The 7663-nt window shown below is 39.4% G+C and overlaps 1 pseudogene; it reads right to left on the reverse strand.

Moving 5' to 3' along the window:
• LOC102869319 overlaps positions 1-7395 on the reverse strand; it is a 71770-nt pseudogene extending 64375 nt beyond the window's left edge.
• Between the last annotated feature and the right edge of the window lie 268 nt (positions 7396-7663).

Consider the following 7663-nt stretch of genomic DNA (forward strand, 5'->3'; position numbering starts at 1 on the left):
AAATAAATAAATAAAAATACCTTAGTTTTAATATTCACATATACATTGTTTTTCACTTGTGTTGTGCAATCAAGGAAGCACTTCTAAATGTTCACTACAAATGACTTCCGAAAAAAAACATTAGATAATATCAGGGAAGAAAGAGCAGCATGAGATATTTTTGGGGTGACTGGCTTCATTTCTGTAAGTGGGGATGCAGTAGTGTGATGGTATATGTTAACAATACACTTATAGTGAAACGAATGAACTTGATTTGTAGCATTTGCCAATCTTTTCGTGATATGAATTCTCCCTCCATGGCTGATTTTAGTGTGATGTCAGTAAGCACTGAGTTGGGGGAAGATGAGTATAATTAGCTCTCTTGCCTGTGCATGTCAGCCTCCTCCACACACCGTTTTGGATTGAGTTGTTACCAAAGGAACATGCTCAAGAAAAGCATGAATATGGCCTATAACAGAATGTGAGAAACATGAAAGATTAATGATGATCCCTTAGAGGGTAATAAACAATTAAATCACTGCTTAGTTTATGTATTTGTTTGTTGTGATAATACTTTTTGGGTAGAGCTAAACAACTCAGAATTGTGAAGTTGAAGAGAACTTTCTGGAAGAGTAGATGATATTATTGACTGAACATCACTGATTTGGTATATCTCATATAGGGAACCTCCAGAAAAAATGATATACAAGCATAAATTCTTTAAAAAAGCTGATCCCCAAGACCATCTGATATACATCTCTAGGACCCCAGAATGTACCAAATGTTCATATGCAGGGTTTATACTCAACAGCTCTTTTGATTGCTCGGTGGCTGTGCCACATACCAGACCTAAGTATATACGTGCCATAGAGAACATGGCTTTGCTGCATTAAATGTTTGCATAATAGTTTCTAATAGGCCAGAAATCTAAAAGATTAAAATAAACAGAGCACTTAGTCCAGCGAACACTGCTAGCCTTGCATGTGCTAGAGAAGAAAAGGATCTCACTAAATAAGGAGGTTAAACTTTGAAAATCTTAGCTGAACCTTTATAAAAGGAGTCAGAGAGCTAGTAAAGGAAATAAAACACTAGAGGCAAATCCAACCAGCAGAAAAAGGAAAAAAAAATATGACAGGGATGTTACTCAAGGCTTGTAACATCCACAGCAGAGGATAAATGAGAATTGCAGGGCAGATCTGTGCTTAGAGGCATAGACTTCAGAGATCTTAGCCTCAACTTATCTGTAGGAGGTTTCCAAAGGTAATGCTCTAGCTAAAAGGGATGTCAGGGAAAGAGCAAAAATCTTCTTAAAAAATAGATATCTTTGGACTAAACTAGCTCACAAATATGCTCTAGTGGCTCCGTGATTAAGTGTTCAGTGATGAATCAATAGTTCGGGGTTTTAAACCCATCAGTGGAGCCTTGAGAGAAATGACATGGAGTGCTGGTTCTGGAAAGGATACGGCTTTGGACAACATAGGAGGGAGTGCCTCTCTGTCCTTTAGGGTCACCAGGACTCAAAATCCACTTGTCAGATAGGTTTTGTTTTGTGTGTTTGTTTAAGCTGGGCCACAGGAAAAGTCAATGGCTGTTGAAGACAGGACTAATAAACATCTGACTACAATGTCCTAAAGAGGCTGTATAGCTAAACAGAGACCACATCCTATAAATGCCCCATCGACTGCCAAAAGAACAGATAAGCGTTGGAGAAAGTGCAGCCAGAGTGCTCTTTAAAAGCAAGGATGGTGATGTTCATCATCTACACTTTGGGCATGCTATTAGGAGAGGTTATTCCTTTGGAGAACAACATCATATTTGAAAAGGTAGAGGGACAGTGAAGGAGAGAAAAAGCCTCAACCAGGCGGGATGACACAGTGACTGCAGCAACAGGCTTGAGTGTGTCAGAGATTATGAGGATGGAACAAAACGGGACAGGATTCAGTCTCTATGAGTCATACTCAACATGATGGCACCTAGCAACAACAACATGGTCTAGAGGACAAGACCTAGAATCTCTGTTTCCCATTGTCCAGGCCTCCTGTGGTCTCCCATGATCCCAGGCTGACTCTGGAACCAAGTCACCATGCCAGTGGAGGGTTAATACCCAAGATGTGTCACCAGTGTGTTGAAGTTGCTGGAGAGAGAAGGTGAGGGAAGATACTAAAATCATCTAGAAAAGACAAAATTAATTCTGGATGGGATGACAAAAAGAAAAATTTTGTTAAGAAGAGTGGGAAAACTATGTGAGAAGTATGGGGTCACGCATGAATCATTCAGGGAGAGTATTGTATATTATGTTTGGAAGGACCTGAAAGAGAATTAGACTGAAATAAATCTAGTTGTTATTCCCTTCTGGACATAATATAACTTTGCCATAAGGAACTCAAAATTTTTGAATGTTAAATATTACCTTTCCTGTATATTGTATGTTTGTGCCACTATTACTGTTTGATGACACCATCTCTCTGCTCCAGGTCAGTGGGATTTAAATTTATACCCCTATGTTAACATTCCTTCCTCATTAGAGATGTTTCTCTGATAGAGTATAGTTATGATCAATATGGCCTAAGAACAGAGTCCACATTTCACTATTTAGGAAAACTTTAGAGACGTGCAAGCCAAAAGCCTCTCAGCTTGCATACTAATATCAATTGATTGGTATTAATTACCTAGATGCTGTGATGAAAGAGAGTCTATGTTGAGAAAGTAACCTGGTGAGAATTTTTTCCTTTGACAGCCTAAGTTCCATTGACCCACCCATACCAATAAGGATATTTTATGAAGAGTTTGACAGCATAAAGAAAAAGAAATTGCTCCAGTGAAAGACAAGATTGTATTTAAATACTGATTCATTCAGTTAGTATCTCTGTGTATGTGTGTGTTTTGTTTATCTGTTCTTATTTTTTAAAAACTTTAACATTTTAGTGGAATGTGGGTGAAAGTTTAAAGATCAAAGTGGTTTTCTTTTTTTCTTTCAAGCACACAGTTTAATGTTTATAATATAAGCAGAGGGCTGCGTAACTATCACTACAATCTAAGCCAAAACATTTTCCTCATACACATTCTCCTCTGCAAAGAAACACCACATTTATCTATTAACAGTCATTTCCCAAACCCTGGCAAATAAGTAAATTGCTCTCCATTCAACAATTCTTACATCCTTTGATTTGTGACATCGATTACAACTCCAATTGTAACAGCATGCTTTCCACCTGCTCCTTCTTTTTGACATTTTGTTTATCCTTCACTCCTGTCGCTTCCTGTCTTCTAGATTTATCTCTAGTCAAATGTGGCTCTTTGATCATGTGTAGTTTGGTTGGTTGTTTTAGTGGTTTTTCTTTGTTGTTGTTGTTCTAGGAATGGTGAACTTTCCTGGTGTTATTGTTCACTTTACCAATCTGCCTATGACTTAGCTGAAATTTGAGTCACTGGCTGGCTTAGTGGGTTGAAAGGTACCTTTTGAATAGCCTTGGGGTTCTACCAGTTTCCATAAGATCACTAAATAGGATCTTTTTTTAGGATTTTGAGTTTTGTTCTACATTTTTCTCCCACTCTAACCAAGACTTCATATTGTGGTCCTTTTCAGAACAATAGCCAGGCAGTACCTAGTTCTTTCTGGTCTTCAAGTCATGCAGGCTAGTTGGGTGGTTCTTTGGTCTAATGGTTTCCATCATCTTTCAAATCAAATTCAAGACTATCTATGTGATTTGGGCCCAGAGTTGACCAATCTTTTTGAGTTTGAGGAGCTTTAGTTGTAAAAGAAGACACAGAGACAATGCAACAACTTACCCCACAGAAAGCATTATTCAGCACGCTAAAATCTAGCACAGTCCCTAGCACATAGTTAATATTTTAAATATGCTACTTTCCTTTCCTGACCAGAAATATGCCATACCTGCACATGCAAAAATCTCCAATTCATCAGCCGATATGAAGAACATCTAGAGACAACATAACAGAAAGACCATAGATCCTTCCAACAGGGGACAGACTGTTAGAGGGCATGAAGCAGCTGTCAACAAGTTTCTCTCTCTTTGAGGGACACACAGTTAAGAGCCAAGAACTCAGAGTGAATGAAAATATAATTTGATACACAATTGAATAAAAACTCTATACCTTTAGAACCAGAGAATGTTCTTGGAATGGATTCTTTTCAGTACCATAAATTTAACCAACTGGATTCTTTAAGTGTCTGCCTTGTCAACCTTTTGAAATGAAGGTTGATTAGGTTCAATGAGAAATCTGCATTTCATCATGAAAATGGAACACAACGTCCTTGGTTTACTCCTCTCCTGAGGAGCAGTAATTTGGGACACTGTGTGCAGTGCATGCAATACAAATCCAGGTAGCAAATTTATTTCAGGCATGACAAACAGGAGACATGCATATGCATAATCCAAGAAGCATGAAAAGACATAGCTTCCACTCTCACTGTACAGGATGCTGTAAAAGGAAACTTCCCGAAAGGGCTGCTCCAGTCTTTTATTTTACAAATAGTAGTTTATGAGAGTAGCAACATTACAAGAAAAGGAGACACTTTAGAGTATGTGAATTGATATATTTAAATATTAGAGGGAAGAAGAACTCAATTACCAAAGGGTAAATGCTGTTGCAGCAAGACTTGTCAAAGAAACCAAGCCCCATTGGGTGTTTCTTGCTTCTTTTGAGAAAGTTTAATATACAGCCCAGGAGAGTTTGACTATCTAATAACCTGAACAATTGGGGGGGAAAACTGTGATGGAAGCAAAAGTATGCATATTATGCACTTCGTTTCTAAAACAACAGTGAATCGTGCACTAGGTTAGCAGATTAATTAAAGAGTCTATTAGCAATGAGGTTAGAGTTGGCACACTCCCAATTCTGGCTGCATAGCCAAAACTCAGGTGTAAGTGATGCTTCTCCAATACAACAAAGATGTGTCATCTAATCCACAGAAAACCTGTTATGTATAACAGGCTTAAAGTCAGATTGGAGGCAGACATGTTGCCAATGTTTTCAGATCAAGTAATAGGTCTCTGAAGAGCTGAGTAAGCTGTTTGGCTGATGGAACAGCTAAAATTGAAGGGACAGTTCAATGGGCTGACATTGGTTAAGAGATTCATTTAGTCAAGTTCATGACATACTGTTCCTCAGCTTTGTATCTATAAATCAAGTTGACCTACCATGGAGCAAGTAGTCAGTGGCCAGGTAACAGAAGAGGAACTAGGAGCCTATTTCCTGTAAAATTTCTGGCTGGCTCTAAGCTATGAGCACCTACACAGACCCACTAAACACTACAGCAAATGTGCAGCAAGCAGGAAATTCAATTTAGTGTAACATATATTAATGAGTACACATTATGCAGTGGGCACTGTGCTTGGTATTAGAAACATGCTTGGTTGGATACATAAGCAAATGAAGCATGACCCTGCCTGCAATAGGTTTACCCTTGAGTGAAAACAAACAAAAAACATCACCACCATAGGATAAAAAAAATAAAAAAAAAAGTTATATTACAAAATGGTAAAGTTGGATACAATCACTGAAACTAAAATGTGAAAGGGAAATAACTACTGAATAAAGAGGTCAAAGTAGTCTGAGAAAATGATAGGGAAGTTGCGAGACTTAAGACGTGATTAGCTATTCATCTGTTAGACAAAAGAGAAGAGAGAATTCTAAGCAATGAAGACAAGATCCAATGTGTTACTCCTTGCATGGTAAGTTGGTTTTGGTTGTTTTGTGCCATGGAGTTGCTTGTGATTCATAGAGACTCTATGTACAACAGCCCTGAAACCTGCTGTATCCCTTGCCAAACTTATTGTCTCTGACACATCTACCCTCATTACCCAGTCACTGAATCAATCCATCTTGTCGAGGGTCTTCCTCTCTTGCTTTGTCCCTCCACCCTTCCGATCATGATGTCCCTCTCCAAGGACTGGTTCCTCTTTGCAACATGTCCAAAGTATTTCAGACGGAGCTTCAGAATCTTTGCCTCCAAGGAACAGCCTGGTTTCACCCTCTCTAGGATGAACCTGTTTATTCTCCTGGAAGTCCATGATATATTCAATATTCCTCTCTAGCACCACAGCTCAAAGGCATCAATTCTCTTTCTATCATTCCCAATCATTATCCAACTTTCTGATGTTTAGCAAGTAACTGCAAAGACTATGGCCTGGATCAGTTGCACCTTAGTCTCCAGACTGGCATCATTGTTCTTCAATACTCTGGAGAGGTTTCTGACAGCAGACTTTCCCAGTGCAATTCATCTTTTGATTTCCTGGCTGATGGTACAAAGAGTGTTGACTATAGAGCCAAGCAAACTAAAGATGTTAACAATCTCAATCTCTTCACCTTCTATCATGATGCTCCCAATTGGTCCAATGGTGAGAATCCTTGTTTTCTTGATGTTGAGCTTCAATCCATATTAAAGGCTGCAGTCCTTGACCTTCTGCAGCAAGCACTTCAGGTCCTCCAAAATCTCAGCAAGCAGGTTTGTATCATCTGCATAATGCAGGTTGTTAATGAGTCTTCCTCTAATCCTGAAGCTACACTCCTCTTCATAGATCCCTGAGGAATAATCATAAAGAATCCAGACTTATAGGAATGACAATTCTAATCCTGAGATTTTGACCCTTTGGGATTTGTAGGATGGAATCATGGTTCCTTCCACAATGTCCTAGAAAATCCTTACCCCTAGCACTTACTCAATTGGGACTCTGATCTTAGGGAGACAAAATGTAAACATGACCTTCTTATCTAACTTCACAAGGATAAGAGAGAATCATTATCAGCATCAGCTATCCAATGCTGATTACTATGAACTACAAGACATATATTATTTGGCCCTCCAATTGTTTTACCAATTAGGACACCAGCTGTCCTTCCCAGACACTCTCTACAATCTGTTGAGTTTGATAATCTCTCTTAAAAGGCACACAAAACTCACAGGCAATACTTCAAATTGAGGGGCACATTACAGAAGTAACTAATTACAATTCAGGATCAGGAAAGATTCAGGATACAGTTATTGAATCAGGCTGATCTCTTTTTAGCTGGTCTATAAACAGGCCCTCTTTATTCCTTAGCCTCTGGGAAAGGAGCAAGAGCCACTCATTACTGTTGTTGTGCAATATGGAGGCATATCTGGCCCACACCTGACCCTCCAGCAGGTATTCAGAAGCAGCTAATCACACAGGAGGAGATTGCCCATTCTCCTATGGAACAGTGAGTAGATTCGAACAGCACACCTTTGGGATTGCAATGCAGCTTCTTGGAAGCAGGCCACCAGAGCTCCCTAGGGCCACATGGGGGACACAGCCATATATGACCTTTACCAACTTCACAGGAGGAAACTCACGCTGCCCGCAGGGATAATGCAAAACCAGTTCTCATGAGGTGAGACAAGGCCCCCACGCTCCCATGCCTCTTACTACTCATCTTAACACCAATCTTACTGTTTGGCTGAGTTCAAAATCCAATGTGATAGCTCACAGACCACAATGAACTGTATTGGGAAAGGGAAATGGTTATATAATTCAAGTAAATAATATAACATAATCAAGACAGCTCCCAAAATGTGCACACAGGTACCTCATTCTTGAGCCTTGTGGCTCTAATTAATTGCCCAACAATGTTCTCAGTCCTGCCAATGTTGCCTTCTCTCAGCCCAAAGTACCATTTCACGTCTAATCCTCCAGTTCAGCCA

This window comes from Elephantulus edwardii, unplaced genomic scaffold (genome assembly GCF_000299155.1).
Source record: "Elephantulus edwardii isolate Elephantulus edwardi_28Jun2011 unplaced genomic scaffold, EleEdw1.0 scaffold00061, whole genome shotgun sequence".
In the NCBI taxonomy this organism is placed as follows: Eukaryota; Metazoa; Chordata; class Mammalia; order Macroscelidea; family Macroscelididae; genus Elephantulus; species Elephantulus edwardii.